This window comes from Epinephelus lanceolatus, chromosome 22 (assembly GCF_041903045.1).
Source record: "Epinephelus lanceolatus isolate andai-2023 chromosome 22, ASM4190304v1, whole genome shotgun sequence".
In the NCBI taxonomy this organism is placed as follows: Eukaryota; Metazoa; Chordata; class Actinopteri; order Perciformes; family Serranidae; genus Epinephelus; species Epinephelus lanceolatus.
The window spans coordinates 32313253-32338505 of record NC_135755.1 but is presented as its reverse complement, the minus strand read 5'-3'; the positions used below and the strand labels follow the sequence as shown (position 1 = coordinate 32338505).

The window sequence follows — 25253 nt, the reverse complement described above, 5'->3', positions numbered from 1 at the left end:
ACTGGAGCCAGCTCCTTGGAAAACAGCACCAGTGGACAAACTCTCTTTTTTTTTTGTTTTAATTTGTCAGTGAGTATATGTGCATTAACTGAAAAGTAAATGGCGTGTGGGTCTTGTCATGGTGCTTGTTGAGTGCAGGAAAATGACAGATTACCATTTGCCATCCACCCTTGCTGATGTTTTACCATCTATAAATGGCGTGCGTGCATGCTCTTCCATGGCTTACGGCCATACCACCCTGAATACGCCCGATCTCCTCCGATCTCGGAAGCTAAGCAGGGTCGGGCCGGGTCAGTACTTGGATGGGAGACTGCCTGGGAATACCCGGTGCTGTAAGCTTTTTATTCTCACCTTTCATCAGCAGAGGGCGCTGCTCCTCCTTTACTGGAGCCAGCTCCTTGGAAAACAGCACCAGTGGACAAACTCTCTTTTTTTTTTTTTTTTATTTGTCAGTGAGTATATGTGCATCAACTGAAAACTAAATGGCGTGTGGGTCTTGTCATGGCGCTTGTTGAGTGCAGGAAAATGACAGATTACCATTTGCCATCCACCCTTGCTGATGTTTTACCATCTATAAATGGCGTGCGTGCATGCTCTTCCATGGCTTACGGCCATACCACCCTGAATACGCCCGATCTCGTCCGATCTCGGAAGCTAAGTAGGGTCGGGCCGGGTCAGTACTTGGATGGGAGACCGCCTGGGAATACCCGGTGCTGTAAGCTTTTTATTCTCACCTTTCATCAGCAGAGGGCGCTGCTCCTCCTTTACTGGAGCCAGCTCCTTGGAAAACAGCACAAGTGGACAAACTCTGCTTTTTTACCCTTTTTTTTCCTTTTTTGTTTTTTTTTAATTTCTCAATGAGTATATGTGCATTAACTGAAAAGTAAATGGCGTGTGGGTCTTGTCATGGTGCTTGTTGAGTGCAGGAAAATGACAGATTACCATTTGCCATCCACCCTTGCTGATGTTTTACCATCTATAAATGGCGTGCGTGCATGCTCTTCCATGGCTTACGGCCATACCACCCTGAATACGCCCGATCTCGTCCGATCTCGGAAGCTAAGCAGGGTCGGGCCGGGTCAGTACTTGGATGGGTGACCGCCTGGGAATACCCGGTGCTGTAAGCTTTTTATTCTCACCTTTCATCAGCAGAGGGCGCTGCTCCTCCTTTACTGGAGCCAGCTCCTTGGAAAACAGCACCAGTGGACAAACTCTCTTTTTTTTTTTTTTTTAATTTGTCAGTGAGTATATGTGCATCAACTGAAAACTAAATGGCATGTGGGTCTTGTCATGGCGCTTGTTGAGTGCAGGAAAATGACAGATTACCATTTGCCATCCACCCTTGCTGATGTTTTACCATCTATAAATGGCGTGCGTGCATGCTCTTCCATGGCTTACGGCCATACCACCCTGAATACGCCCGATCTCGTCCGATCTCGGAAGCTAAGCAGGGTCGGGCCGGGTCAGTACTTGGATGGGAGACCGCCTGGGAATACCCGGTGCTGTAAACTTTTTATTCTCACCTTTCATCAGCAGAGGGCGGTGCTCCTCCTTTACTGGAGCCAGCTCCTTGGAAAACAGCACCAGTGGACAAACTCTCCTTTTTTTCCCTTTTTTTTCCTTTTTTGTTTTTTTTAATTTCTCAATGAGTATATGTGCATTAACTCAAAACTAAATGGCGTGTGGGTCTTGTCATGGTGCTTGTTGAGTGCAGGAAAATGACAGATTACCATTTGCCATCCACCCTTGCTGATGTTTTACCATCTATAAATGGCGTGCGTGCATGCTCTTCCATGGCTTACGGCCATATCACCCTGAATACGCCCGATCTCGTCCGATCTCGGAAGCTAAGCAGGGTCGGGCCGGGTCAGTACTTGGATGGGAGACCGCCTGGGAATACCCGGTGCTGTAAGCTTTTTATTCTCACCTTTCATCAGCAGAGGGCGCTGCTCCTCCTTTACTGGAGCCAGCTCCTTGGAAAACAGCACCAGTGGACAAACTCTCTTTTTTTTTTGTTTTAATTTGTCAGTGAGTATATGTGCATTAACTGAAAACTAAATGGCGTGTGGGTCTTGTCATGGCGCTTGTTGAGTGCAGGAAAATGACAGATTACCATTTGCCATCCACCCTTGCTGATGTTTTACCATCTATAAATGGCGTGCGTGCATGCTCTTCCATGGCTTACGGCCATACCACCCTGAATATGCCCGATCTCGTGCGATCTCGGAAGCTAAGCAGGGTCGGGCCGGGTCAGTACTTGGATGGGAGACCGCCTGGGAATACCCGGTGCTGTAAGCTTTTTATTCTCACCTTTCATCAGCAGAGGGCGCTGCTCCTCCTTTACTGGAGCCAGCTCCTTGGAAAACAGCACATGTGGACAAACTCTCCTTTATTTCCCTTTTTTTTCCTTTTTTGTTTTTCTTTAATTTCTCAATGAGTATATGTGCATTAACTGAAAAGTAAATGGCGTGTGGGTCTTGTCATGGTGCTTGTTGAGTGCAGGAAAATGACAGATTACCATTTGCCATCCACCCTTGCTGATGTTTTACCATCTATAAATGGCGTGCGTGCATGCTCTTCCATGGCTTACGGCCATACCACCCTGAATACGCCCGATCTCGTCCGATCTCGGAAGCTAAGCAGGGTCGGGCCGGGTCAGTACTTGGATGGGAGACCGCCTGGGAATACCCGGTGCTGTAAGCTTTTTATTCTCACCTTTCATCAGCAGAGGGCGCTGCTCCTCCTTTACTGGAGCCAGCTCCTTGGAAAACAGCACCAGTGGACAAACTCTCCTTTTTTTCCCTTTTTTTTCCTTTTTTGTTTTTTTTAATTTCTCAATGAGTATATGTGCATTAACTCAAAACTAAATGGCGTGTGGGTCTTGTCATGGTGCTTGTTGAGTGCAGGAAAATGACAGATTACCATTTGCCATCCACCCTTGCTGATGTTTTACCATCTATAAATGTCGTGCGTGCATGCTCTTCCATGGCTTACGGCCATACCACCCTGAATACGCCCGATCTTGTCCGATCTCGGAAGCTAAGCAGGGTCGGGCCGGGTCAGTACTTGGATGGGAGACCGCCTGGGAATACCCGGTGCTGTAAGCTTTTTGTTCTCACCTTTCATCAGCAGAGGGCGCTGCTCCTCCTTTACTGGAGCCAGCTCCTTGGAAAACAGCACAAGTGGACAAACTCTCCTTTTTTTCCCTTTTTTTTCCTTTTTTGTTTTTCTTTAATTTCTCAATGAGTATATGTGCATTAACTGAAAAGTAAATGGCGTGTGGGTCTTGTCATGGTGCTTGTTGTGTGCAGGAAAATGACAGATTACCATTTGCCATCCACCCTTGCTGATGTTTTACCATCTATAAATGGCGTGCGTGCATGCTCTTCCATGGCTTACGGCCATACCACCCTGAATACGCCCGATCTCGTCCGATCTCGGAAGCTAAGCAGGGTCGGGCCGGGTCAGTACTTGGATGGGAGACCGCCTGGGAATACCCGGTGCTGTAAGCTTTTTATTCTCAAATTTCATCAGCAGAGGGCGCTGCTCCTCCTTTACTGGAGCCAGCTCCTTGGAAAACAGCACCAGTGGACAAACTCTCTTTTTTTTTTGTTTTAATTTGTCAGTGAGTATATGTGCATTAACTGAAAAGTAAATGGCGTGTGGGTCTTGTCATGGTGCTTGTTGAGTGCAGGAAAATGACAGATTACCATTTGCCATCCACCCTTGCTGATGTTTTACCATCTATAAATGGCGTGCGTGCATGCTCTTCCATGGCTTACGGCCATACCACCCTGAATACGCCCGATCTCCTCCGATCTCGGAAGCTAAGCAGGGTCGGGCCGGGTCAGTACTTGGATGGGAGACTGCCTGGGAATACCCGGTGCTGTAAGCTTTTTATTCTCACCTTTCATCAGCAGAGGGCGCTGCTCCTCCTTTACTGGAGCCAGCTCCTTGGAAAACAGCACCAGTGGACAAACTCTCTTTTTTTTTTTTTTTTATTTGTCAGTGAGTATATGTGCATCAACTGAAAACTAAATGGCGTGTGGGTCTTGTCATGGCGCTTGTTGAGTGCAGGAAAATGACAGATTACCATTTGCCATCCACCCTTGCTGATGTTTTACCATCTATAAATGGCGTGCGTGCATGCTCTTCCATGGCTTACGGCCATACCACCCTGAATACGCCCGATCTCGTCCGATCTCGGAAGCTAAGTAGGGTCGGGCCGGGTCAGTACTTGGATGGGAGACCGCCTGGGAATACCCGGTGCTGTAAGCTTTTTATTCTCACCTTTCATCAGCAGAGGGCGCTGCTCCTCCTTTACTGGAGCCAGCTCCTTGGAAAACAGCACAAGTGGACAAACTCTGCTTTTTTACCCTTTTTTTTCCTTTTTTGTTTTTTTTTAATTTCTCAATGAGTATATGTGCATTAACTGAAAAGTAAATGGCGTGTGGGTCTTGTCATGGTGCTTGTTGAGTGCAGGAAAATGACAGATTACCATTTGCCATCCACCCTTGCTGATGTTTTACCATCTATAAATGGCGTGCGTGCATGCTCTTCCATGGCTTACGGCCATACCACCCTGAATACGCCCGATCTCGTCCGATCTCGGAAGCTAAGCAGGGTCGGGCCGGGTCAGTACTTGGATGGGTGACCGCCTGGGAATACCCGGTGCTGTAAGCTTTTTATTCTCACCTTTCATCAGCAGAGGGCGCTGCTCCTCCTTTACTGGAGCCAGCTCCTTGGAAAACAGCACCAGTGGACAAACTCTCTTTTTTTTTTTTTTTTAATTTGTCAGTGAGTATATGTGCATCAACTGAAAACTAAATGGCATGTGGGTCTTGTCATGGCGCTTGTTGAGTGCAGGAAAATGACAGATTACCATTTGCCATCCACCCTTGCTGATGTTTTACCATCTATAAATGGCGTGCGTGCATGCTCTTCCATGGCTTACGGCCATACCACCCTGAATACGCCCGATCTCGTCCGATCTCGGAAGCTAAGCAGGGTCGGGCCGGGTCAGTACTTGGATGGGAGACCGCCTGGGAATACCCGGTGCTGTAAACTTTTTATTCTCACCTTTCATCAGCAGAGGGCGGTGCTCCTCCTTTACTGGAGCCAGCTCCTTGGAAAACAGCACCAGTGGACAAACTCTCCTTTTTTTCCCTTTTTTTTCCTTTTTTGTTTTTTTTAATTTCTCAATGAGTATATGTGCATTAACTCAAAACTAAATGGCGTGTGGGTCTTGTCATGGTGCTTGTTGAGTGCAGGAAAATGACAGATTACCATTTGCCATCCACCCTTGCTGATGTTTTACCATCTATAAATGGCGTGCGTGCATGCTCTTCCATGGCTTACGGCCATATCACCCTGAATACGCCCGATCTCGTCCGATCTCGGAAGCTAAGCAGGGTCGGGCCGGGTCAGTACTTGGATGGGAGACCGCCTGGGAATACCCGGTGCTGTAAGCTTTTTATTCTCACCTTTCATCAGCAGAGGGCGCTGCTCCTCCTTTACTGGAGCCAGCTCCTTGGAAAACAGCACCAGTGGACAAACTCTCTTTTTTTTTTGTTTTAATTTGTCAGTGAGTATATGTGCATTAACTGAAAACTAAATGGCGTGTGGGTCTTGTCATGGCGCTTGTTGAGTGCAGGAAAATGACAGATTACCATTTGCCATCCACCCTTGCTGATGTTTTACCATCTATAAATGGCGTGCGTGCATGCTCTTCCATGGCTTACGGCCATACCACCCTGAATACGCCCGATCTCGTCCGATCTCGGAAGCTAAGCAGGGTGGGGCCGGGTCAGTACTTGGATGGGAGACCGCCTGGGAATACCCGGTGCTGTAAGTTTTTTATTCTCACCTTTCATCAGCAGAGGGCGCTGCTCCTCCTTTACTGGAGCCAGCTCCTTGGAAAACAGCACCAGTGGACAAACTCCTTTTTTTCCCTTTTTTTTCCTTTTTTGTTTTTTTTAATTTCTCAATGAGTATATGTGCATCAACTCAAAACTAAATGGCGTGTGGGTCTTGTCATGGTGCTTGTTGAGTGCAGGAAAATGACAGATTACCATTTGCCATCCACCCTTGCTGATGTTTTACCATCTATAAATGGTGTGCGTGCATGCTCTTCCATGGCTTACGGCCATACCACCCTGAATACGCCCGATCTCGTCCGATCTCGGAAGCTAAGCAGGGTCGGGCCGGGTCAGTACTTGGATGGGACACCGCCTGGGAATACCCGGTGCTGTAAGCTTTTTGTTCTCACCTTTCATCAGCAGAGGGCGCTGCTCCTCATTTACTGGAGCCAGCTCCTTGGAAAACAGCACCAGTGGACAAACTCTCTTTTTTTTTTTTTTTTATTTGTCAGTGAGTATATGTGCATCAACTGAAAACTAAATGGCGTGTGGGTCTTGTCATGGCGCTTGTTGAGTGCAGGAAAATGACAGATTACCATTTGCCATCCACCCTTGCTGATGTTTTACCATCTATAAATGGCGTGCGTGCATGCTCTTCCATGGCTTACGGCCATACCACCCTGAATACGCCCGATCTCGTCCGATCTCGGAAGCTAAGCAGGGTGGGGCCGGGTCAGTACTTGGATGGGAGACCGCCTGGGAATACCCGGTGCTGTAAGCTTTTTATTCTCACCTTTCATCAGCAGAGGGCGCTGCTCCTCCTTTACTGGAGCCAGCTCCTTGGAAAACAGCACCAGTGGACAAACTCTCTTTTTTTTTTGTTTTAATTTGTCAGTGAGTATATGTGCATTAACTGAAAACTAAATGGCGTGTGGGTCTTGTCATGGCACTTGTTGAGTGCAGGAAAATGACAGATTACCATTTGCCATCCACCCTTGCTGATGTTTTACCATCTATAAATGGCGTGCGTGCATGCTCTTCCATGGCTTACGGCCATACCACCCTGAATACGCCCGATCTCGTCCGATCTCGGAAGCTAAGCAGGGTGGGGCCGGGTCAGTACTTGGATGGGAGACCGCCTGGGAATACCCGGTGCTGTAAGCTTTTTATTCTCACCTTTCATCAGCAGAGGGCGCTGCTCCTCCTTTACTGGAGCCAGCTCCTTGGAAAACAGCACAAGTGGACAAACTCTCCTTTATTTCCCTTTTTTTTCCTTTTTTGTTTTTCTTTAATTTCTCAATGAGTATATGTGCATTAACTGAAAAGTAAATGGCGTGTGGGTCTTGTCATGGTGCTTGTTGAGTGCAGGAAAATGACAGATTACCATTTGCCATCCACCCTTGCTGATGTTTTACCATCTATAAATGGCGTGCGTGCATGCTCTTTCATGGCTTACGGCCATACCACCCTGAATACGCCCGATCTCGTCCGATCTCGGAAGCTAAGCAGGGTGGGGCCGGGTCAGTACTTGGATGGGAGACCGCCTGGGAATACCCGGTGCTGTAAGCTTTTTATTCTCACCTTTCATCAGCAGAGGGCGCTGCTCCTCCTTTACTGGAGCCAGCTCCTTGGAAAACAGCACCAGTGGACAAACTCTCCTTTTTTTCCCTTTTTTTTCCTTTTTTGTTTTTTTTAATTTCTCAATGAGTATATGTGCATTAACTCAAAACTAAATGGCGTGTGGGTCTTGTCATGGTGCTTGTTGAGTGCAGGAAAATGACAGATTACCATTTGCCATCCACCCTTGCTGATGTTTTACCATCTATAAATGTCGTGCGTGCATGCTCTTCCATGGCTTACGGCCATACCACCCTGAATACGCCCGATCTTGTCCGATCTCGGAAGCTAAGCAGGGTCGGGCCGGGTCAGTACTTGGATGGGAGACCGCCTGGGAATACCCGGTGCTGTAAGCTTTTTGTTCTCACCTTTCATCAGCAGAGGGCGCTGCTCCTCCTTTACTGGAGCCAGCTCCTTGGAAAACAGCACCAGTGGACAAACTCTCTTTTTTTTTTTTTTTTTTTTTTAAATTTGTCAGTGAGTATATGTGCATTAACTGAAAACTAAATGGCGTGTGGGTCTTGTCATGGCGCTTGTTGAGTGCAGGAAAATGACAGATTACCATTTGCCATCCACCCTTGCTGATGTTTTACCATCTATAAATGGCGTGCGTGAATGCTCTTCCATGGCTTACGGCCATACCACCCTGAATACGCCCGATCTCGTCCTATCTCGGAAGCTAAGCAGGGTCGGGCGGTGTCAGTACTTGGATGGGAGACCGCCTGGGAATACCCGGTGCTGTAAGCTTTTTGTTCTCACCTTTCATCAGCAGAGGGCGCTGCTCCTCCTTTACTGGAGCCAGCTCCTTGGAAAACAGCACAAGTGGACAAACTCTCCTTTTTTACCCTTTTTTTTCCTTTTTTGTTTTTTTTAAATTTCTCAATGAGTATATGTGCATTTACTGAAAAGAAAATGGCGTGTGGGTCTTGTCATGGTGCTTGTTGAGTGCAGGAAAATGACAGATTACCATTTGCCATCCACCCTTGCTGATGTTTTACCATCTATAAATGGCGTGCGTGCATGCTCTTCCATGGCTTACGGCCATACCACCCTGAATACGCCCGATCTCGTCCGATCTCGGAAGCTAAGCAGGGTCGGGCCGGGTCAGTACTTGGATGGGAGACCGCCTGGGAATACCTGGTGCTGTAAGCTTTTTATTCTCACCTTTCATCAGCAGAGGGCGCTGCTCCTCCTTTACTGGAGCCAGCTCCTTGGAAAACAGCACCAGTGGACAAACTCTCTTTTTTTTTTTTTTTTAATTTGTCAGTGAGTATATGTGCATCAACTGAAAACTAAATGGCGTGTGGGTCTTGTCATGGCGCTTGTTGAGTGCAGGAAAATGACAGATTACCATTTGCCATCCACCCTTGCTGATGTTTTACCATCTATAAATGGCGTGCGTGCATGCTCTTCCATGGCTTACGGCCATACCACCCTGAATACGCCCGATCTCGTCCGATCTCGGAAGCTAGGCAGGGTCGGGCCGGGTCAGTTCTTGGATGGGAGACCGCCTGGGAATACCCGGTGCTGTAAGCTTTTTATTCTCACCTTTCATCAGCAGAGGGCGCTGCTCCTCCTTTACTGGAGCCAGCTCCTTGGAAAACAGCACCAGTGGACAAACTCTCTTTTTTTTTTTTTTTTAATTTGTCAGTGAGTATATGTGCATCAACTGAAAACTAAATGGCATGTGGGTCTTGTCATGGCGCTTGTTGAGTGCAGGAAAATGACAGATTACCATTTGCCATCCACCCTTGCTGATGTTTTACCATCTATAAATGGCGTGCGTGCATGCTCTTCCATGGCTTACGGCCATACCACCCTGAATACGCCCGATCTCGTCCGATCTCGGAAGCTAAGCAGGGTCGGGCCGGGTCAGTACTTGGATGGGAGACTGCCTGGGAATACCCGGTGCTGTAAGCTTTTTATTCTCACCTTTCATCAGCAGAGGGCGCTGCTCCTCCTTTACTGGAGCCAGCTCCTTGGAAAACAGCACCAGTGGACAAACTCTCTTTTTTTTTTTTTTTTATTTGTCAGTGAGTATATGTGCATCAACTGAAAACTAAATGGCGTGTGGGTCTTGTCATGGCGCTTGTTGAGTGCAGGAAAATGACAGATTACCATTTGCCATCCACCCTTGCTGATGTTTTACCATCTATAAATGGCGTGCGTGCATGCTCTTCCATGGCTTACGGCCATACCACCCTGAATACGCCCGATCTTGTCCGATCTCGGAAGCTAAGTAGGGTCGGGCCGGGTCAGTACTTGGATGGGAGACCGCCTGGGAATACCCGGTGCTGTAAGCTTTTTATTCTCACCTTTCATCAGCAGAGGGCGCTGCTCCTCCTTTACTGGAGCCAGCTCCTTGGAAAACAGCACAAGTGGACAAACTCTGCTTTTTTACCCTTTTTTTTCCTTTTTTGTTTTTTTTTAATTTCTCAATGAGTATATGTGCATTAACTGAAAAGTAAATGGCGTGTGGGTCTTGTCATGGTGCTTGTTGAGTGCAGGAAAATGACAGATTACCATTTGCCATCCACCCTTGCTGATGTTTTACCATCTATAAATGTCGTGCGTGCATGCTCTTCCATGGCTTACGGCCATACCACCCTGAATACGCCCGATCTCGTCCGATCTCGGAAGCTAAGCAGGGTCGGGCCGGGTCAGTACTTGGATGGGTGACCGCCTGGGAATACCCGGTGCTGTAAGCTTTTTATTCTCACCTTTCATCAGCAGAGGGCGCTGCTCCTCCTTTACTGGAGCCAGCTCCTTGGAAAACAGCACCAGTGGACAAACTCTCTTTTTTTTTTTTTTTTAATTTGTCAGTGAGTATATGTGCATCAACTGAAAACTAAATGGCATGTGGGTCTTGTCATGGCGCTTGTTGAGTGCAGGAAAATGACAGATTACCATTTGCCATCCACCCTTGCTGATGTTTTACCATCTATAAATGGCGTGCGTGCATGCTCTTCCATGGCTTACGGCCATACCACCCTGAATACGCCCGATCTCGTCTGATCTCGGAAGCTAAGCAGGGTCGGGCCGGGTCAGTACTTGGATGGGAGACCGCCTGGGAATACCCGGTGCTGTAAACTTTTTATTCTCACCTTTCATCAGCAGAGGGCGGTGCTCCTCCTTTACTGGAGCCAGCTCCTTGGAAAACAGCACCAGTGGACAAACTCTCCTTTTTTTCCCTTTTTTTTCCTTTTTTGTTTTTTTTAATTTCTCAATGAGTATATGTGCATTAACTCAAAACTAAATGGCGTGTGGGTCTTGTCATGGTGCTTGTTGAGTGCAGGAAAATGACAGATTACCATTTGCCATCCACCCTTGCTGATGTTTTACCATCTATAAATGGCGTGCGTGCATGCTCTTCCATGGCTTACGGCCATATCACCCTGAATACGCCCGATCTCGTCCGATCTCGGAAGCTAAGCAGGGTCGGGCCGGGTCAGTACTTGGATGGGAGACCGCCTGGGAATACCCGGTGCTGTAAGCTTTTTATTCTCACCTTTCATCAGCAGAGGGCGCTGCTCCTCCTTTACTGGAGCCAGCTCCTTGGAAAACAGCACCAGTGGACAAACTCTCTTTTTTTTTTGTTTTAATTTGTCAGTGAGTATATGTGCATTAACTGAAAAGTAAATGGCGTGTGGGTCTTGTCATGGCGCTTGTTGAGTGCAGGAAAATGACAGATTACCATTTGCCATCCACCCTTGCTGATGTTTTACCATCTATAAATGGCGTGCGTGCATGCTCTTCCATGGCTTACGGCCATACCACCCTGAATACGCCCGATCTCGTCCGATCTCGGAAGCTAAGCAGGGTGGGGCCGGGTCAGTACTTGGATGGGAGACCGCCTGGGAATACCCGGTGCTGTAAGCTTTTTATTCTCACCTTTCATCAGCAGAGGGCGCTGCTCCTCCTTTACTGGAGCCAGCTCCTTGGAAAACAGCACCAGTGGACAAACTCCTTTTTTTCCCTTTTTTTTCCTTTTTTGTTTTTATTAATTTCTCAATGAGTATATGTGCATCAACTCAAAACTAAATGGCGTGTGGGTCTTGTCATGGTGCTTGTTGAGTGCAGGAAAATGACAGATTACCATTTGCCATCCACCCTTGCTGATGTTTTACCATCTATAAATGGTGTGCGTGCATGCTCTTCCATGGCTTACGGCCATACCACCCTGAATACGCCCGATCTCGTCCGATCTCGGAAGCTAAGCAGGGTCGGGCCGGGTCAGTACTTGGATGGGAGACCGCCTGGGAATACCCGGTGCTGTAAGCTTTTTGTTCTCACCTTTCATCAGCAGAGGGCGCTGCTCCTCATTTACTGGAGCCAGCTCCTTGGAAAACAGCACCAGTGGACAAACTCTCTTTTTTTTTTTTTTTCATTTGTCAGTGAGTATATGTGCATCAACTGAAAACTAAATGGCGTGTGGGTCTTGTCATGGCGCTTGTTGAGTGCAGGAAAATGACAGATTACCATTTGCCATCCACCCTTGCTGATGTTTTACCATCTATAAATGGCGTGCGTGCATGCTCTTCCATGGCTTACGGCCATACCACCCTGAATACGCCCGATCTCGTCCGATCTCGGAAGCTAAGCAGGGTGGGGCCGGGTCAGTACTTGGATGGGAGACCGCCTGGGAATACCCGGTGCTGTAAGCTTTTTATTCTCACCTTTCATCAGCAGAGGGCGCTGCTCCTCCTTTACTGGAGCCAGCTCCTTGGAAAACAGCACCAGTGGACAAACTCTCTTTTTTTTTTGTTTTAATTTGTCAGTGAGTATATGTGCATTAACTGAAAACTAAATGGCGTGTGGGTCTTGTCATGGCACTTGTTGAGTGCAGGAAAATGACAGATTACCATTTGCCATCCACCCTTGCTGATGTTTTACCATCTATAAATGGCGTGCGTGCATGCTCTTCCATGGCTTACGGCCATACCACCCTGAATACGCCCGATCTCGTCCGATCTCGGAAGCTAAGCAGGGTGGGGCCGGGTCAGTACTTGGATGGGAGACCGCCTGGGAATACCCGGTGCTGTAAGCTTTTTATTCTCACCTTTCATCAGCAGAGGGCGCTGCTCCTCCTTTACTGGAGCCAGCTCCTTGGAAAACAGCACAAGTGGACAAACTCTCCTTTATTTCCCTTTTTTTTCCTTTTTTGTTTTTCTTTAATTTCTCAATGAGTATATGTGCATTAACTGAAAAGTAAATGGCGTGTGGGTCTTGTCATGGTGCTTGTTGAGTGCAGGAAAATGACAGATTACCATTTGCCATCCACCCTTGCTGATGTTTTACCATCTATAAATGGCGTGCGTGCATGCTCTTTCATGGCTTACGGCCATACCACCCTGAATACGCCCGATCTCGTCCGATCTCGGAAGCTAAGCAGGGTCGGGCTGGGTCAGTACTTGGATGGGAGACCGCCTGGGAATACCCGGTGCTGTAAGCTTTTTATTCTCACCTTTCATCAGCAGAGGGCGCTGCTCCTCCTTTACTGGAGCCAGCTCCTTGGAAAACAGCACCAGTGGACAAACTCTCTTTTTTTTTTGTTTTAATTTGTCAGTGAGTATATGTGCATTAACTGAAAAGTAAATGGCGTGTGGGTCTTGTCATGGCGCTTGTTGAGTGCAGGAAAATGACAGATTACCATTTGCCATCCACCCTTGCTGATGTTTTACCATCTATAAATGGCGTGCGTGCATGCTCTTCCATGGCTTACGGCCATACCACCCTGAATACGCCCGATCTCGTCCGATCTCGGAAGCTAAGCAGGGTGGGGCCGGGTCAGTACTTGGATGGGAGACCGCCTGGGAATACCCGGTGCTGTAAGCTTTTTATTCTCACCTTTCATCAGCAGAGGGCGCTGCTCCTCCTTTACTGGAGCCAGCTCCTTGGAAAACAGCACCAGTGGACAAACTCCTTTTTTTCCCTTTTTTTTCCTTTTTTGTTTTTATTAATTTCTCAATGAGTATATGTGCATCAACTCAAAACTAAATGGCGTGTGGGTCTTGTCATGGTGCTTGTTGAGTGCAGGAAAATGACAGATTACCATTTGCCATCCACCCTTGCTGATGTTTTACCATCTATAAATGGTGTGCGTGCATGCTCTTCCATGGCTTACGGCCATACCACCCTGAATACGCCCGATCTCGTCCGATCTCGGAAGCTAAGCAGGGTCGGGCCGGGTCAGTACTTGGATGGGAGACCGCCTGGGAATACCCGGTGCTGTAAGCTTTTTGTTCTCACCTTTCATCAGCAGAGGGCGCTGCTCCTCATTTACTGGAGCCAGCTCCTTGGAAAACAGCACCAGTGGACAAACTCTCTTTTTTTTTTTTTTTCATTTGTCAGTGAGTATATGTGCATCAACTGAAAACTAAATGGCGTGTGGGTCTTGTCATGGCGCTTGTTGAGTGCAGGAAAATGACAGATTACCATTTGCCATCCACCCTTGCTGATGTTTTACCATCTATAAATGGCGTGCGTGCATGCTCTTCCATGGCTTACGGCCATACCACCCTGAATACGCCCGATCTCGTCCGATCTCGGAAGCTAAGCAGGGTGGGGCCGGGTCAGTACTTGGATGGGAGACCGCCTGGGAATACCCGGTGCTGTAAGCTTTTTATTCTCACCTTTCATCAGCAGAGGGCGCTGCTCCTCCTTTACTGGAGCCAGCTCCTTGGAAAACAGCACCAGTGGACAAACTCTCTTTTTTTTTTGTTTTAATTTGTCAGTGAGTATATGTGCATTAACTGAAAACTAAATGGCGTGTGGGTCTTGTCATGGCACTTGTTGAGTGCAGGAAAATGACAGATTACCATTTGCCATCCACCCTTGCTGATGTTTTACCATCTATAAATGGCGTGCGTGCATGCTCTTCCATGGCTTACGGCCATACCACCCTGAATACGCCCGATCTCGTCCGATCTCGGAAGCTAAGCAGGGTGGGGCCGGGTCAGTACTTGGATGGGAGACCGCCTGGGAATACCCGGTGCTGTAAGCTTTTTATTCTCACCTTTCATCAGCAGAGGGCGCTGCTCCTCCTTTACTGGAGCCAGCTCCTTGGAAAACAGCACAAGTGGACAAACTCTCCTTTATTTCCCTTTTTTTTCCTTTTTTGTTTTTCTTTAATTTCTCAATGAGTATATGTGCATTAACTGAAAAGTAAATGGCGTGTGGGTCTTGTCATGGTGCTTGTTGAGTGCAGGAAAATGACAGATTACCATTTGCCATCCACCCTTGCTGATGTTTTACCATCTATAAATGGCGTGCGTGCATGCTCTTTCATGGCTTACGGCCATACCACCCTGAATACGCCCGATCTCGTCCGATCTCGGAAGCTAAGCAGGGTCGGGCCGGGTCAGTACTTGGATGGGAGACCGCCTGGGAATACCCGGTGCTGTAAGCTTTTTATTCTCACCTTTCATCAGCAGAGGGCGCTGCTCCTCCTTTACTGGAGCCAGCTCCTTGGAAAACAGCACCAGTGGACAAACTCTCTTTTTTTTTTGTTTTAATTTGTCAGTGAGTATATGTGCATTAACTGAAAAGTAAATGGCGTGTGGGTCTTGTCATGGCGCTTGTTGAGTGCAGGAAAATGACAGATTACCATTTGCCATCCACCCTTGCTGATGTTTTACCATCTATAAATGGCGTGCGTGCATGCTCTTCCATGGCTTACGGCCATACCACCCTGAATACGCCCGATCTCGTCCGATCTCGGAAGCTAAGCAGGGTGGGGCCGGGTCAGTACTTGGATGGGAGACCGCCTGGGAATACCCGGTGCTGTAAGCTTTTTATTCTCACCTTTCATCAGCAGAGGGCGCTGCTCCTCCTTTACTGGAGCCAGCTCCTTGGAAAACAGCACCAGTGGACAAACTCCTTTTTTTCCCTTTTTTTTCCTTTTTTGTTTTTATTAATTTCTCAATGAGTATATGTGCATCAACTCAAAACTAAATGGCGTGTGGGTCTTGTCATGGTGCTTGTTGAGTGCAGGAAAATGACAGATTACCATTTGCCATCCACCCTTGCTGATGTTTTACCATCTATAAATGGTGTGCGTGCATGCTCTTCCATGGCTTACGGCCATACCACCCTGAATACGCCCGATCTCGTCCGATCTCGGAAGCTAAGCAGGGTCGGGCCGGGTCAGTACTTGGATGGGAGACCGCCTGGGAATACCCGGTGCTGTAAGCTTTTTGTTCTCACCTTTCATCAGCAGAGGGCGCTGCTCCTCATTTACTGGAGCCAGCTCCTTGGAAAACAGCACCAGTGGACAAACTCTCTTTTTTTTTTTTTTTTATTTGTCAGTGAGTATATGTGCATCAACTGAAAACTAAATGGCGTGTGGGTCTTGTCATGGCGCTTGTTGAGTGCAGGAAAATGACAGATTACCATTTGCCATCCACCCTTGCTGATGTTTTACCATCTATAAATGGCGTGCGTGCATGCTCTTCCATGGCTTACGGCCATACCACCCTGAATACGCCCGATCTCGTCCGATCTCGGAAGCTAAGCAGGGTGGGGCCGGGTCAGTACTTGGATGGGAGACCGCCTGGGAATACCCGGTGCTGTAAGCTTTTTATTCTCACCTTTCATCAGCAGAGGGCGCTGCTCCTCCTTTACTGGAGCCAGCTCCTTGGAAAACAGCACCAGTGGACAAACTCTCTTTTTTTTTTGTTTTAATTTGTCAGTGAGTATATGTGCATTAACTGAAAACTAAATGGCGTGTGGGTCTTGTCATGGCACTTGTTGAGTGCAGGAAAATGACAGATTACCATTTGCCATCCACCCTTGCTGATGTTTTACCATCTATAAATGGCGTGCGTGCATGCTCTTCCATGGCTTACGGCCATACCACCCTGAATACGCCCGATCTCGTCCGATCTCGGAAGCTAAGCAGGGTGGGGCCGGGTCAGTACTTGGATGGGAGACCGCCTGGGAATACCTGGTGCTGTAAGCTTTTTATTCTCACCTTTCATCAGCAGAGGGCGCTGCTCCTCCTTTACTGGAGCCAGCTCCTTGGAAAACAGCACAAGTGGACAAACTCTCCTTTATTTCCCTTTTTTTTCCTTTTTTGTTTTTCTTTAATTTCTCAATGAGTATATGTGCATTAACTGAAAAGTAAATGGCGTGTGGGTCTTGTCATGGTGCTTGTTGAGTGCAGGAAAATGACAGATTACCATTTGCCATCCACCCTTGCTGATGTTTTACCATCTATAAATGGCGTGCGTGCATGCTCTTTCATGGCTTACGGCCATACCACCCTGAATACGCCCGATCTCGTCCGATCTCGGAAGCTAAGCAGGGTCGGGCCGGGTCAGTACTTGGATGGGAGACCGCCTGGGAATACCCGGTGCTGTAAGCTTTTTATTCTCACCTTTCATCAGCAGAGGGCGCTGCTCCTCCTTTACTGGAGCCAGCTCCTTGGAAAACAGCACCAGTGGACAAACTCTCCTTTTTTTCCCTTTTTTTTCCTTTTTTGTTTTTTTTAATTTCTCAATGAGTATATGTGCATTAACTCAAAACTAAATGGCGTGTGGGTCTTGTCATGGTGCTTGTTGAGTGCAGGAAAATGACAGATTACCATTTGCCATCCACCCTTGCTGATGTTTTACCATCTATAAATGTCGTGCGTGCATGCTCTTCCATGGCTTACGGCCATACCACCCTGAATACGCCCGATCTTGTCCGATCTCGGAAGCTAAGCAGGGTCGGGCCGGGTCAGTACTTGGATGGGAGACCGCCTGGGAATACCCGGTGCTGTAAGCTTTTTGTTCTCACCTTTCATCAGCAGAGGGCGCTGCTCCTCCTTTACTGGAGCCAGCTCCTTGGAAAACAGCACCAGTGGACAAACTCTCTTTTTTTTTTTTTTTTTTTTTTTTAATTTGTCAGTGAGTATATGTGCATTAACTGAAAACTAAATGGCGTGTGGGTCTTGTCATGGCGCTTGTTGAGTGCAGGAAAATGACAGATTACCATTTGCCATCCACCCTTGCTGATGTTTTACCATCTATAAATGGCGTGCGTGAATGCTCTTCCATGGCTTACGGCCATACCACCCTGAATACGCCCGATCTCGTCCGATCTCGGAAGCTAAGCAGGGTCGGGCGGGGTCAGTACTTGGATGGGAGACCGCCTGGGAATACCCGGTGCTGTAAGCTTTTTGTTCTCACCTTTCATCAGCAGAGGGCGCTGCTCCTCCTTTACTGGAGCCAGCTCCTTGGAAAACAGCACAAGTGGACAAACTCTCCTTTTTTACCCTTTTTTTTCCTTTTTTGTTTTTCTTTAATTTCTCAATGAGTATATGTGCAGTAACTGAAAAGTAAATGGCGTGTGGGTCTTGTCATGGTGCTTGTTGAGTGCAGGAAAATGACAGATTACCATTTGCCATCCACCCTTGCTGATGTTTTACCATCTATAAATGGTGTGCGTGCATGCTCTTCCATGGCTTACGGCCATACCACCCTGAATACGCCCGATCTCGTCCGATCTCGGAAGCTAAGCAGGGTCGGGCCGGGTCAGTACTTGGATGGGAGACCGCCTGGGAATACCCGGTGCTGTAAGCTTTTTATTCTCAAATTTCATCAGCAGAGGGCGCTGCTCCTCCTTTACTGGAGCCAGCTCCTTGGAAAACAGCACCAGTGGACAAACTCTCTTTTTTTTTTGTTTTAATTTGTCAGTGAGTATATTTGCATTAACTGAAAACTAAATGGCGTGTGGGTCTTGTCATGGCGCTTGTTGAGTGCAGGAAAATGACAGATTACCATTTGCCATCCACCCTTGCTGATGTTTTACCATCTATAAATGGCGTGCGTGCATGCTCTTCCATGGCTTACGGCCATACCACCCTGAATACGCCCGATCTCGTCCGATCTCGGAAGCTAAGCAGGGTCGGGCCGGGTCAGTACTTGGATGGGAGACTGCCTGGGAATACCCGGTGCTGTAAGCTTTTTATTCTCACCTTTCATCAGCAGAGGGCGCTGCTCCTCCTTTACTGGAGCCAGCTCCTTGGAAAACAGCACCAGTGGACAAACTCTCTTTTTTTTTTTTTTTTATTTGTCAGTGAGTATATGTGCATCAACTGAAAACTAAATGGCGTGTGGGTCTTGTCATGGCGCTTGTTGAGTGCAGGAAAATGACAGATTACCATTTGCCATCCACCCTTGCTGATGTTTTACCATCTATAAATGGCGTGCGTGCATGCTCTTTCATGGCTTACGGCCATACCACCCTGAATACGCCCGATCTCGTCCGATCTCGGAAGCTAAGCAGGGTGGGGCCGGGTCAGTACTTGGATGGGAGACCGCCTGGGAATACCCGGTGCTGTAAGCTTTTTATTCTCACCTTTCATCAGCAGAGGGCGCTGCTCCTCCTTTACTGGAGCCAGCTCCTTGGAAAACAGCACCAGTGGACAAACTCTCTTTTTTTTTTGTTTTAATTTGTCAGTGAGTATATGTGCATTAACTGAAAACTAAATGGCGTGTGGGTCTTGTCATGGCGCTTGTTGAGTGCAGGAAAATGACAGATTACCATTTGCCATCCACCCTTGCTGATGTTTTACCATCTATAAATGGCGTGCGTGAATGCTCTTCCATGGCTTACGGCCATACCACCCTGAATACGCCCGATCTCGTCCGATCTCGGAAGCTAAGCAGGGTCGGGCCGGGTCAGTACTTGGATGGGAGACCGCCTGGGAATACCCGGTGCTGTAAGCTTTTTGTTCTCACCTTTCATCAGCAGAGGGCGCTGCTCCTCCTTTACTGGAGCCAGCTCCTTGGAAAACAGCACCAGTGGACAAACTCTCCTTTTTTACCCTTTTTTTTCCCTTTTTGTTTTTTTTAAATTTCTCAATGAGTATATGTGCATTAACTGAAAAGAAAATGGCGTGTGGGTCTTGTCATGGTGCTTGTTGAGTGCAGGAAAATGACAGATTACCATTTGCCATCCACCCTTGCTGATGTTTTACCATCTATAAATGGCGTGCGTGCATGCTCTTCCATGGCTTACGGCCATACCACCCTGAATACGCCCGATCTCGTCCGATCTCGGAAGCTAAGCAGGGTCGGGCCGGGTCAGTACTTGGATGGGAGACCGCCTGGGAATACCTGGTGCTGTAAGCTTTTTATTCTCACCTTTCATCAGCAGAGGGCGCTGCTCCTCCTTTACTGGAGCCAGCTCCTTGGAAAACAGCACCAGTGGACAAACTCTCTTTTTTTTTTTTTTTAATTTGTCAGTGAGTATATGTGCATCAACTGAAAACTAAATGGCGTGTGGGTCTTGTCATGGCGCTTGTTGAGTGCAGGAAAATGACAGATTACCATTTGCCATCCACCCTTGCTGATGTTTTACCATCTATAAATGGCGTGCGTGCATGCTCTTCCATGGCTTACGGCCATACCACCCTGAATACGCCCGATCTCGTCCGATCTCGGAAGCTAGGCAGGGTCGGGCCGGGTCAGTACTTGGATGGGAGACCGCCTGGGAATACCCGGTGCTGTAAGCTTTTTATTCTCACCTTTCATCAGCAGAGGGCGCTGCTCCTCCTTTACTGGAGCCAGCTCCTTGGAAAACAGCACCAGTGGACAAACTCTCTTTTTTTTTTTTTTTTTTTTTTAATTTGTCAGTGAGTATATGTGCATTAACTGAAAACTAAATGGCGTGTGGGTCTTGTCATGGCGCTTGTTGAGTGCAGGAAAATGACAGATTACCATTTGCCATCCACCCTTGCTGATGTTTTACCATCTATAAATGGCGTGCGTGCATGCTCTTCCATGGCTTACGGCCATATCACCCTGAATACGCCCGATCTCGTCAGATCTCGGAAGCTAAGCAGGGTCGGGCCGGGTCAGTACTTGGATGGGAGACCGCCTGGGAATACCCGGTGCTGTAAGCTTTTTATTCTCACCTTTCATCAGCAGAGGGCGCTGCTCCTCCTTTACTGGAGCCAGCTCCTTGGAAAACAGCACAAGTGGAAAAACTCTCCTTTTTTTCCCTTTTTTTTCCTTTTTTGTTTTTCTTTAATTTCTCAATGAGTATATGTGCATTAACTGAAAAGTAAATGGCGTGTGGGTCTTGTCATGGTGCTTGTTGAGTGCAGGAAAATGACAGATTACCATTTGCCATCCACCCTTGCTGATGTTTTACCATCTATAAATGGCGTGCGTGCATGCTCTTCCATGGCTTACGGCCATACCACCCTGAATACGCCCGATCTCGTCCGATCTCGGAAGCTAAGCAGGGTCGGGCCGGGTCAGTACTTGGATGGGAGACCGCCTGGGAATACCCGGTGCTGTAAGCTTTTTATTCTCAAATTTCATCAGCAGAGGGCGCTGCTCCTCCTTTACTGGAGCCAGCTCCTTGGAAAACAGCACCAGTGGACAAACTCTCTTTTTTTTTTGTTTTAATTTGTCAGTGAGTATATGTGCATTAACTGAAAACTAAATGGCGTGTGGGTCTTGTCATGGCGCTTGTTGAGTGCAGGAAAATGACAGATTACCATTTGCCATCCACCCTTGCTGATGTTTTACCATCTATAAATGGCGTGCGTGCATGCTCTTCCATGGCTTACGGCCATACCACCCTGAATACGCCCGATCTCGTCCGATCTCGGAAGCTAAGCAGGGTCGGGCCGGGTCAGTACTTGGATGGGAGACTGCCTGGGAATACCTGGTGCTGTAAGCTTTTTATTCTCACCTTTCATCAGCAGAGGGCGCTGCTCCTCCTTTACTGGAGTCAGCTCCTTGGAAAACAGCACCAGTGGACAAACTCTCTTTTTTTTTTTTTTTTATTTGTCAGTGAGTATATGTGCATCAACTGAAAACTAAATGGCGTGTGGGTCTTGTCATGGCGCTTGTTGAGTGCAGGAAAATGACAGATTACCATTTGCCATCCACCCTTGCTGATGTTTTACCATCTATAAATGGCGTGCGTGCATGCTCTTCCATGGCTTACGGCCATACCACCCTGAATACGCCCGATCTCGTCCGATCTCGGAAGCTAAGCAGGGTCGGGCCGGGTCAGTACTTGGATGGGAGACCGCCTGGGAATACCCGGTGCTGTAAGCTTTTTATTCTCACCTTTCATCAGCAGAGGGCGCTGCTCCTCCTTTACTGGAGCCAGCTCCTTGGAAAACAGCACCAGTGGACAAACTCTCTTTTTTTTTTTTTTTTTTTTTTTTTAATTTCTCAGTGAGTATATGTGCATTAACTGAAAACTAAATGGCGTGTGGGTCTTGTCATGGCGCTTGTTGAGTGCAGGAAAATGACAGATTACCATTTGCCATCCACCCTTGCTGATGTTTTACCATCTATAAATGGCGTGCGTGCATGCTCTTCCATGGCTTACGGCCATACCACCCTGAATACGCCCGATCTCGTCCGATCTCGGAAGCTAAGCAGGGTGGGGCCGGGTCAGTACTTGGATGGGAGACCGCCTGGGAATACCCGGTGCTGTAAGCTTTTTATTCTCACCTTTCATCAGCAGAGGGCGCTGCTCCTCCTTTACTGGAGCCAGCTCCTTGGAAAACAGCACAAGTGGACAAACTCTCCTTTATTTCCCTTTTTTTTCCTTTTTTGTTTTTCTTTAATTTCTCAATGAGTATATGTGCATTAACTGAAAAGTAAATGGCGTGTGGGTCTTGTCATGGTGCTTGTTGAGTGCAGGAAAATGACAGATTACCATTTGCCATCCACCCTTGCTGATGTTTTACCATCTATAAATGGCGTGCGTGCATGCTCTTTCATGGCTTACGGCCATACCACCCTGAATACGCCCGATTTCGTCCGATCTCGGAAGCTAAGCAGGGTCGGGCCGGGTCAGTACTTGGATGGGAGACCGCCTGGGAATACCCGGTGCTGTAAGCTTTTTATTCTCACCTTTCATCAGCAGAGGGCGCTGCTCCTCCTTTACTGGAGCCAGCTCCTTGGAAAACAGCACCAGTGGACAAACTCTCTTTTTTTTTTTTTTTTTTTTTTTTAATTTCTCAGTGAGTATATGTGCATTAACTGAAAACTAAATGGCGTGTGGGTCTTGTCATGGCGCTTGTTGAGTGCAGGAAAATGACAGATTACCATTTGCCATCCACCCTTGCTGATGTTTTACCATCTATAAATGGCGTGCGTGCATGCTCTTCCATGGCTTACGGCCATACCACCCTGAATACGCCCGATCTCGTCCGATCTCGGAAGCTAAGCAGGGTGGGGCCGGGTCAGTACTTGGATGGGAGACCGCCTGGGAATACCCGGTGCTGTAAGCTTTTTATTCTCACCTTTCATCAGCAGAGGGCGCTGCTCCTCCTTTACTGGAGCCAGCTCCTTGGAAAACAGCACAAGTGGACAAACTCTCCTTTATTTCCCTTTTTTTTCCTTTTTTGTTTTTCTTTAATTTCTCAATGAGTATATGTGCATTAACTGAAAAGTAAATGGCGTGTGGGTCTTGTCATGGTGCTTGTTGAGTGCAGGAAAATGACAGATTACCATTTGCCATCCACCCTTGCTGATGTTTTACCATCTATAAATGGCGTGCGTGCATGCTCTTTCATGGCTTACGGCCATACCACCCTGAATACGCCCGATTTCGTCCGATCTCGGAAGCTAAGCAGGGTCGGGCCGGGTCAGTACTTGGATGGGAGACCGCCTGGGAATACCCGGTGCTGTAAGCTTTTTATTCTCACCTTTCATCAGCAGAGGGCGCTGCTCCTCCTTTACTGGAGCCAGCTCCTTGGAAAACAGCACCAGTGGACAAACTCTCCTTTTTTTCCCTTTTTTTTCCTTTTTTGTTTTTTTTAATTTCTCAATGAGTATATGTGCATTAACTCAAAACTAAATGGCGTGTGGGTCTTGTCATGGTGCTTGTTGAGTGCAGGAAAATGACAGATTATCATTTGCCATCCACCCTTGCTGATGTTTTACCATCTATAAATGTCGTGCGTGCATGCTCTTCCATGGCTTACGGCCATACCACCCTGAATACGCCCAATCTTGTCCGATCTCGGAAGCTAAGCAGGGTCGGGCCGGGTCAGTACTTGGATGGGAGACCGCCTGGGAATACCCGGTGCTGTAAGCTTTTTGTTCTCACCTTTCATCAGCAGAGGGCGCTGCTCCTCCTTTACTGGAGCCAGCTCCTTGGAAAACAGCACCAGTGGACAAACTCTCTTTTTTTTTTTTTTTTTTTTTTTTAATTTGTCAGTGAGTATATGTGCATTAACTGAAAACTAAATGGCGTGTGGGTCTTGTCATGGCGCTTGTTGAGTGCAGGAAAATGACAGATTACCATTTGCCATCCACCCTTGCTGATGTTTTACCATCTATAAATGGCGTGCGTGAATGCTCTTCCATGGCTTACGGCCATACCACCCTGAATACGCCCGATCTCGTCCGATCTCGGAAGCTAAGCAGGGTCGGGCGGGGTCAGTACTTGGATGGGAGACCGCCTGGGAATACCCGGTGCTGTAAGCTTTTTGTTCTCACCTTTCATCAGCAGAGGGCGCTGCTCCTCCTTTACTGGAGCCAGCTCCTTGGAAAACAGCACAAGTGGACAAACTCTCCTTTTTTACCCTTTTTTTTCCTTTTTTGTTTTTTTTAAATTTCTCAATGAGTATATGTGCATTAACTGAAAAGAAAATGGCGTGTGGGTCTTGTCATGGTGCTTGTTGAGTGCAGGAAAATGACAGATTACCATTTGCCATCCACCCTTGCTGATGTTTTACCATCTATAAATGGCGTGCGTGCATGCTCTTCCATGGCTTACGGCCATACCACCCTGAATACGCCCGATCTCGTCCGATCTCGGAAGCTAAGCAGGGTCGGGCCGGGTCAGTACTTGGATGGGAGACCGCCTGGGAATACCTGGTGCTGTAAGCTTTTTATTCTCACCTTTCATCAGCAGAGGGCGCTGCTCCTCCTTTACTGGAGCCAGCTCCTTGGAAAACAGCACCAGTGGACAAACTCTCTTTTTTTTTTTTTTTTAATTTGTCAGTGAGTATATGTGCATCAACTGAAAACTAAATGGCGTGTGGGTCTTGTCATGGCGCTTGTTGAGTGCAGGAAAATGACAGATTACCATTTGCCATCCACCCTTGCTGATGTTTTACCATCTATAAATGGCGTGCGTGCATGCTCTTCCATGGCTTACGGCCATACCACCCTGAATACGCCCGATCTCGTCCGATCTCGGAAGCTAGGCAGGGTCGGGCCGGGTCAGTACTTGGATGGGAGACCGCCTGGGAATACCCGGTGCTGTAAGCTTTTTATTCTCACCTTTCATCAGCAGAGGGCGCTGCTCCTCCTTTACTGGAGCCAGCTCCTTGGAAAACAGCACCAGTGGACAAACTCTCTTTTTTTTTTTTTTTTTTTTTTTAATTTGTCAGTGAGTATATGTGCATCAACTGAAAACTAAATGGCGTGTGGGTCTTGTCATGGTGCTTGTTGAGTGCAGGAAAATGACAGATTACCATTTGCCATCCACCCTTGCTGATGTTTTACCATCTATAAATGGCGTGCGTGCATGCTCTTCCATGGCTTACGGCCATACCACCCTGAATACGCCCGATCTCGTCCGATCTCGGAAGCTAAGCAGGGTCGGGCCGGGTCAGTACTTGGATGGGAGACCGCCTGGGAATACCCGGTGCTGTAAGCTTTTTATTCTCAAATTTCATCAGCAGAGGGCGCTGCTCCTCCTTTACTGGAGCCAGCTCCTTGGAAAACAGCACCAGTGGACAAACTCTCTTTTTTTTTTGTTTTAATTTGTCAGTGAGTATATGTGCATTAACTGAAAACTAAA

The 25253-nt window shown here is 47.7% G+C and overlaps 63 non-coding genes and 1 pseudogene across 63 annotated transcripts; all 64 read left to right on the top strand.

The window, feature by feature from the left end:
• Nucleotides 1–220: 220 nt before the first annotated feature.
• On the top strand, nt 221–339 carry LOC144461144 (5S ribosomal RNA). The gene has a single exon (XR_013489863.1). It is a non-coding gene; the product is annotated as a 5S ribosomal RNA (ribosomal RNA).
• Nucleotides 340–603: 264 nt separating this feature from the next.
• On the top strand, nt 604–722 carry LOC144460778 (5S ribosomal RNA). Its single transcript, XR_013489497.1, has one exon. It is a non-coding gene; the product is annotated as a 5S ribosomal RNA (ribosomal RNA).
• A 286-nt stretch (nt 723–1008) lies between these two features.
• Nucleotides 1009–1127, top strand: LOC144460741 (5S ribosomal RNA). Its single transcript, XR_013489460.1, has one exon. It is a non-coding gene; the product is annotated as a 5S ribosomal RNA (ribosomal RNA).
• Nucleotides 1128–1392: 265 nt separating this feature from the next.
• LOC144460990 (5S ribosomal RNA) lies at nt 1393–1511 on the top strand. Its single transcript, XR_013489709.1, has one exon. It is a non-coding gene; the product is annotated as a 5S ribosomal RNA (ribosomal RNA).
• A 285-nt stretch (nt 1512–1796) lies between these two features.
• LOC144460939 (5S ribosomal RNA) lies at nt 1797–1915 on the top strand. Its single transcript, XR_013489658.1, has one exon. It is a non-coding gene; the product is annotated as a 5S ribosomal RNA (ribosomal RNA).
• Nucleotides 1916–2179: 264 nt separating this feature from the next.
• Nucleotides 2180–2298, top strand: LOC144461092 (5S ribosomal RNA). The gene has a single exon (XR_013489811.1). It is a non-coding gene; the product is annotated as a 5S ribosomal RNA (ribosomal RNA).
• Nucleotides 2299–2584: 286 nt separating this feature from the next.
• On the top strand, nt 2585–2703 carry LOC144460472 (5S ribosomal RNA). The gene has a single exon (XR_013489190.1). It is a non-coding gene; the product is annotated as a 5S ribosomal RNA (ribosomal RNA).
• Nucleotides 2704–2988: 285 nt separating this feature from the next.
• On the top strand, nt 2989–3107 carry LOC144461062 (5S ribosomal RNA). Its single transcript, XR_013489781.1, has one exon. It is a non-coding gene; the product is annotated as a 5S ribosomal RNA (ribosomal RNA).
• Nucleotides 3108–3393: 286 nt separating this feature from the next.
• Nucleotides 3394–3512, top strand: LOC144460471 (5S ribosomal RNA). Its single transcript, XR_013489189.1, has one exon. It is a non-coding gene; the product is annotated as a 5S ribosomal RNA (ribosomal RNA).
• Nucleotides 3513–3776: 264 nt separating this feature from the next.
• LOC144461143 (5S ribosomal RNA) lies at nt 3777–3895 on the top strand. Its single transcript, XR_013489862.1, has one exon. It is a non-coding gene; the product is annotated as a 5S ribosomal RNA (ribosomal RNA).
• Nucleotides 3896–4159: 264 nt separating this feature from the next.
• LOC144460777 (5S ribosomal RNA) lies at nt 4160–4278 on the top strand. Its single transcript, XR_013489496.1, has one exon. It is a non-coding gene; the product is annotated as a 5S ribosomal RNA (ribosomal RNA).
• Nucleotides 4279–4564: 286 nt separating this feature from the next.
• LOC144460730 (5S ribosomal RNA) lies at nt 4565–4683 on the top strand. The gene has a single exon (XR_013489449.1). It is a non-coding gene; the product is annotated as a 5S ribosomal RNA (ribosomal RNA).
• A 265-nt stretch (nt 4684–4948) lies between these two features.
• LOC144460989 (5S ribosomal RNA) lies at nt 4949–5067 on the top strand. Its single transcript, XR_013489708.1, has one exon. It is a non-coding gene; the product is annotated as a 5S ribosomal RNA (ribosomal RNA).
• Nucleotides 5068–5352: 285 nt separating this feature from the next.
• Nucleotides 5353–5471, top strand: LOC144460938 (5S ribosomal RNA). Its single transcript, XR_013489657.1, has one exon. It is a non-coding gene; the product is annotated as a 5S ribosomal RNA (ribosomal RNA).
• A 264-nt stretch (nt 5472–5735) lies between these two features.
• LOC144460924 (5S ribosomal RNA) lies at nt 5736–5854 on the top strand. The gene has a single exon (XR_013489643.1). It is a non-coding gene; the product is annotated as a 5S ribosomal RNA (ribosomal RNA).
• Nucleotides 5855–6137: 283 nt separating this feature from the next.
• LOC144460776 (5S ribosomal RNA) lies at nt 6138–6256 on the top strand. Its single transcript, XR_013489495.1, has one exon. It is a non-coding gene; the product is annotated as a 5S ribosomal RNA (ribosomal RNA).
• Nucleotides 6257–6520: 264 nt separating this feature from the next.
• LOC144460679 (5S ribosomal RNA) lies at nt 6521–6639 on the top strand. The gene has a single exon (XR_013489398.1). It is a non-coding gene; the product is annotated as a 5S ribosomal RNA (ribosomal RNA).
• A 264-nt stretch (nt 6640–6903) lies between these two features.
• Nucleotides 6904–7022, top strand: LOC144460678 (5S ribosomal RNA). The gene has a single exon (XR_013489397.1). It is a non-coding gene; the product is annotated as a 5S ribosomal RNA (ribosomal RNA).
• A 286-nt stretch (nt 7023–7308) lies between these two features.
• Nucleotides 7309–7427, top strand: LOC144460677 (5S ribosomal RNA). The gene has a single exon (XR_013489396.1). It is a non-coding gene; the product is annotated as a 5S ribosomal RNA (ribosomal RNA).
• A 285-nt stretch (nt 7428–7712) lies between these two features.
• Nucleotides 7713–7831, top strand: LOC144461061 (5S ribosomal RNA). Its single transcript, XR_013489780.1, has one exon. It is a non-coding gene; the product is annotated as a 5S ribosomal RNA (ribosomal RNA).
• A 272-nt stretch (nt 7832–8103) lies between these two features.
• On the top strand, nt 8104–8222 carry LOC144461286 (5S ribosomal RNA; annotated as a pseudogene).
• Nucleotides 8223–8508: 286 nt separating this feature from the next.
• Nucleotides 8509–8627, top strand: LOC144460686 (5S ribosomal RNA). Its single transcript, XR_013489405.1, has one exon. It is a non-coding gene; the product is annotated as a 5S ribosomal RNA (ribosomal RNA).
• A 265-nt stretch (nt 8628–8892) lies between these two features.
• LOC144461262 (5S ribosomal RNA) lies at nt 8893–9011 on the top strand. Its single transcript, XR_013489981.1, has one exon. It is a non-coding gene; the product is annotated as a 5S ribosomal RNA (ribosomal RNA).
• A 265-nt stretch (nt 9012–9276) lies between these two features.
• Nucleotides 9277–9395, top strand: LOC144460979 (5S ribosomal RNA). The gene has a single exon (XR_013489698.1). It is a non-coding gene; the product is annotated as a 5S ribosomal RNA (ribosomal RNA).
• Nucleotides 9396–9659: 264 nt separating this feature from the next.
• LOC144461185 (5S ribosomal RNA) lies at nt 9660–9778 on the top strand. Its single transcript, XR_013489904.1, has one exon. It is a non-coding gene; the product is annotated as a 5S ribosomal RNA (ribosomal RNA).
• A 286-nt stretch (nt 9779–10064) lies between these two features.
• Nucleotides 10065–10183, top strand: LOC144460719 (5S ribosomal RNA). The gene has a single exon (XR_013489438.1). It is a non-coding gene; the product is annotated as a 5S ribosomal RNA (ribosomal RNA).
• A 265-nt stretch (nt 10184–10448) lies between these two features.
• Nucleotides 10449–10567, top strand: LOC144461055 (5S ribosomal RNA). Its single transcript, XR_013489774.1, has one exon. It is a non-coding gene; the product is annotated as a 5S ribosomal RNA (ribosomal RNA).
• A 285-nt stretch (nt 10568–10852) lies between these two features.
• Nucleotides 10853–10971, top strand: LOC144460937 (5S ribosomal RNA). The gene has a single exon (XR_013489656.1). It is a non-coding gene; the product is annotated as a 5S ribosomal RNA (ribosomal RNA).
• A 264-nt stretch (nt 10972–11235) lies between these two features.
• Nucleotides 11236–11354, top strand: LOC144460676 (5S ribosomal RNA). Its single transcript, XR_013489395.1, has one exon. It is a non-coding gene; the product is annotated as a 5S ribosomal RNA (ribosomal RNA).
• A 283-nt stretch (nt 11355–11637) lies between these two features.
• LOC144460470 (5S ribosomal RNA) lies at nt 11638–11756 on the top strand. Its single transcript, XR_013489188.1, has one exon. It is a non-coding gene; the product is annotated as a 5S ribosomal RNA (ribosomal RNA).
• A 264-nt stretch (nt 11757–12020) lies between these two features.
• Nucleotides 12021–12139, top strand: LOC144460675 (5S ribosomal RNA). The gene has a single exon (XR_013489394.1). It is a non-coding gene; the product is annotated as a 5S ribosomal RNA (ribosomal RNA).
• A 264-nt stretch (nt 12140–12403) lies between these two features.
• LOC144460673 (5S ribosomal RNA) lies at nt 12404–12522 on the top strand. Its single transcript, XR_013489392.1, has one exon. It is a non-coding gene; the product is annotated as a 5S ribosomal RNA (ribosomal RNA).
• A 286-nt stretch (nt 12523–12808) lies between these two features.
• On the top strand, nt 12809–12927 carry LOC144460771 (5S ribosomal RNA). Its single transcript, XR_013489490.1, has one exon. It is a non-coding gene; the product is annotated as a 5S ribosomal RNA (ribosomal RNA).
• A 264-nt stretch (nt 12928–13191) lies between these two features.
• On the top strand, nt 13192–13310 carry LOC144460672 (5S ribosomal RNA). The gene has a single exon (XR_013489391.1). It is a non-coding gene; the product is annotated as a 5S ribosomal RNA (ribosomal RNA).
• A 283-nt stretch (nt 13311–13593) lies between these two features.
• LOC144460469 (5S ribosomal RNA) lies at nt 13594–13712 on the top strand. Its single transcript, XR_013489187.1, has one exon. It is a non-coding gene; the product is annotated as a 5S ribosomal RNA (ribosomal RNA).
• Nucleotides 13713–13976: 264 nt separating this feature from the next.
• Nucleotides 13977–14095, top strand: LOC144460671 (5S ribosomal RNA). Its single transcript, XR_013489390.1, has one exon. It is a non-coding gene; the product is annotated as a 5S ribosomal RNA (ribosomal RNA).
• A 264-nt stretch (nt 14096–14359) lies between these two features.
• Nucleotides 14360–14478, top strand: LOC144460670 (5S ribosomal RNA). Its single transcript, XR_013489389.1, has one exon. It is a non-coding gene; the product is annotated as a 5S ribosomal RNA (ribosomal RNA).
• A 286-nt stretch (nt 14479–14764) lies between these two features.
• LOC144460468 (5S ribosomal RNA) lies at nt 14765–14883 on the top strand. Its single transcript, XR_013489186.1, has one exon. It is a non-coding gene; the product is annotated as a 5S ribosomal RNA (ribosomal RNA).
• A 264-nt stretch (nt 14884–15147) lies between these two features.
• Nucleotides 15148–15266, top strand: LOC144460669 (5S ribosomal RNA). The gene has a single exon (XR_013489388.1). It is a non-coding gene; the product is annotated as a 5S ribosomal RNA (ribosomal RNA).
• Nucleotides 15267–15549: 283 nt separating this feature from the next.
• LOC144460467 (5S ribosomal RNA) lies at nt 15550–15668 on the top strand. The gene has a single exon (XR_013489185.1). It is a non-coding gene; the product is annotated as a 5S ribosomal RNA (ribosomal RNA).
• A 264-nt stretch (nt 15669–15932) lies between these two features.
• Nucleotides 15933–16051, top strand: LOC144460668 (5S ribosomal RNA). Its single transcript, XR_013489387.1, has one exon. It is a non-coding gene; the product is annotated as a 5S ribosomal RNA (ribosomal RNA).
• Nucleotides 16052–16315: 264 nt separating this feature from the next.
• Nucleotides 16316–16434, top strand: LOC144461041 (5S ribosomal RNA). Its single transcript, XR_013489760.1, has one exon. It is a non-coding gene; the product is annotated as a 5S ribosomal RNA (ribosomal RNA).
• Nucleotides 16435–16720: 286 nt separating this feature from the next.
• Nucleotides 16721–16839, top strand: LOC144460466 (5S ribosomal RNA). Its single transcript, XR_013489184.1, has one exon. It is a non-coding gene; the product is annotated as a 5S ribosomal RNA (ribosomal RNA).
• A 285-nt stretch (nt 16840–17124) lies between these two features.
• LOC144461060 (5S ribosomal RNA) lies at nt 17125–17243 on the top strand. The gene has a single exon (XR_013489779.1). It is a non-coding gene; the product is annotated as a 5S ribosomal RNA (ribosomal RNA).
• A 273-nt stretch (nt 17244–17516) lies between these two features.
• LOC144461123 (5S ribosomal RNA) lies at nt 17517–17635 on the top strand. Its single transcript, XR_013489842.1, has one exon. It is a non-coding gene; the product is annotated as a 5S ribosomal RNA (ribosomal RNA).
• A 286-nt stretch (nt 17636–17921) lies between these two features.
• On the top strand, nt 17922–18040 carry LOC144460465 (5S ribosomal RNA). The gene has a single exon (XR_013489183.1). It is a non-coding gene; the product is annotated as a 5S ribosomal RNA (ribosomal RNA).
• Nucleotides 18041–18304: 264 nt separating this feature from the next.
• On the top strand, nt 18305–18423 carry LOC144460978 (5S ribosomal RNA). The gene has a single exon (XR_013489697.1). It is a non-coding gene; the product is annotated as a 5S ribosomal RNA (ribosomal RNA).
• A 264-nt stretch (nt 18424–18687) lies between these two features.
• On the top strand, nt 18688–18806 carry LOC144460667 (5S ribosomal RNA). The gene has a single exon (XR_013489386.1). It is a non-coding gene; the product is annotated as a 5S ribosomal RNA (ribosomal RNA).
• A 264-nt stretch (nt 18807–19070) lies between these two features.
• LOC144460464 (5S ribosomal RNA) lies at nt 19071–19189 on the top strand. The gene has a single exon (XR_013489182.1). It is a non-coding gene; the product is annotated as a 5S ribosomal RNA (ribosomal RNA).
• A 286-nt stretch (nt 19190–19475) lies between these two features.
• LOC144460674 (5S ribosomal RNA) lies at nt 19476–19594 on the top strand. Its single transcript, XR_013489393.1, has one exon. It is a non-coding gene; the product is annotated as a 5S ribosomal RNA (ribosomal RNA).
• A 264-nt stretch (nt 19595–19858) lies between these two features.
• Nucleotides 19859–19977, top strand: LOC144461113 (5S ribosomal RNA). The gene has a single exon (XR_013489832.1). It is a non-coding gene; the product is annotated as a 5S ribosomal RNA (ribosomal RNA).
• Nucleotides 19978–20248: 271 nt separating this feature from the next.
• On the top strand, nt 20249–20367 carry LOC144461015 (5S ribosomal RNA). Its single transcript, XR_013489734.1, has one exon. It is a non-coding gene; the product is annotated as a 5S ribosomal RNA (ribosomal RNA).
• A 286-nt stretch (nt 20368–20653) lies between these two features.
• LOC144460462 (5S ribosomal RNA) lies at nt 20654–20772 on the top strand. Its single transcript, XR_013489180.1, has one exon. It is a non-coding gene; the product is annotated as a 5S ribosomal RNA (ribosomal RNA).
• Nucleotides 20773–21036: 264 nt separating this feature from the next.
• On the top strand, nt 21037–21155 carry LOC144460765 (5S ribosomal RNA). The gene has a single exon (XR_013489484.1). It is a non-coding gene; the product is annotated as a 5S ribosomal RNA (ribosomal RNA).
• Nucleotides 21156–21419: 264 nt separating this feature from the next.
• LOC144460461 (5S ribosomal RNA) lies at nt 21420–21538 on the top strand. The gene has a single exon (XR_013489179.1). It is a non-coding gene; the product is annotated as a 5S ribosomal RNA (ribosomal RNA).
• A 274-nt stretch (nt 21539–21812) lies between these two features.
• Nucleotides 21813–21931, top strand: LOC144460666 (5S ribosomal RNA). Its single transcript, XR_013489385.1, has one exon. It is a non-coding gene; the product is annotated as a 5S ribosomal RNA (ribosomal RNA).
• Nucleotides 21932–22217: 286 nt separating this feature from the next.
• Nucleotides 22218–22336, top strand: LOC144460929 (5S ribosomal RNA). Its single transcript, XR_013489648.1, has one exon. It is a non-coding gene; the product is annotated as a 5S ribosomal RNA (ribosomal RNA).
• A 273-nt stretch (nt 22337–22609) lies between these two features.
• Nucleotides 22610–22728, top strand: LOC144460665 (5S ribosomal RNA). The gene has a single exon (XR_013489384.1). It is a non-coding gene; the product is annotated as a 5S ribosomal RNA (ribosomal RNA).
• Nucleotides 22729–23014: 286 nt separating this feature from the next.
• Nucleotides 23015–23133, top strand: LOC144460928 (5S ribosomal RNA). Its single transcript, XR_013489647.1, has one exon. It is a non-coding gene; the product is annotated as a 5S ribosomal RNA (ribosomal RNA).
• Nucleotides 23134–23418: 285 nt separating this feature from the next.
• LOC144461260 (5S ribosomal RNA) lies at nt 23419–23537 on the top strand. The gene has a single exon (XR_013489979.1). It is a non-coding gene; the product is annotated as a 5S ribosomal RNA (ribosomal RNA).
• A 273-nt stretch (nt 23538–23810) lies between these two features.
• On the top strand, nt 23811–23929 carry LOC144461122 (5S ribosomal RNA). The gene has a single exon (XR_013489841.1). It is a non-coding gene; the product is annotated as a 5S ribosomal RNA (ribosomal RNA).
• A 286-nt stretch (nt 23930–24215) lies between these two features.
• Nucleotides 24216–24334, top strand: LOC144460663 (5S ribosomal RNA). The gene has a single exon (XR_013489382.1). It is a non-coding gene; the product is annotated as a 5S ribosomal RNA (ribosomal RNA).
• A 265-nt stretch (nt 24335–24599) lies between these two features.
• Nucleotides 24600–24718, top strand: LOC144461112 (5S ribosomal RNA). The gene has a single exon (XR_013489831.1). It is a non-coding gene; the product is annotated as a 5S ribosomal RNA (ribosomal RNA).
• Nucleotides 24719–24990: 272 nt separating this feature from the next.
• On the top strand, nt 24991–25109 carry LOC144460460 (5S ribosomal RNA). The gene has a single exon (XR_013489178.1). It is a non-coding gene; the product is annotated as a 5S ribosomal RNA (ribosomal RNA).
• Nucleotides 25110–25253: the final 144 nt, after the last annotated feature.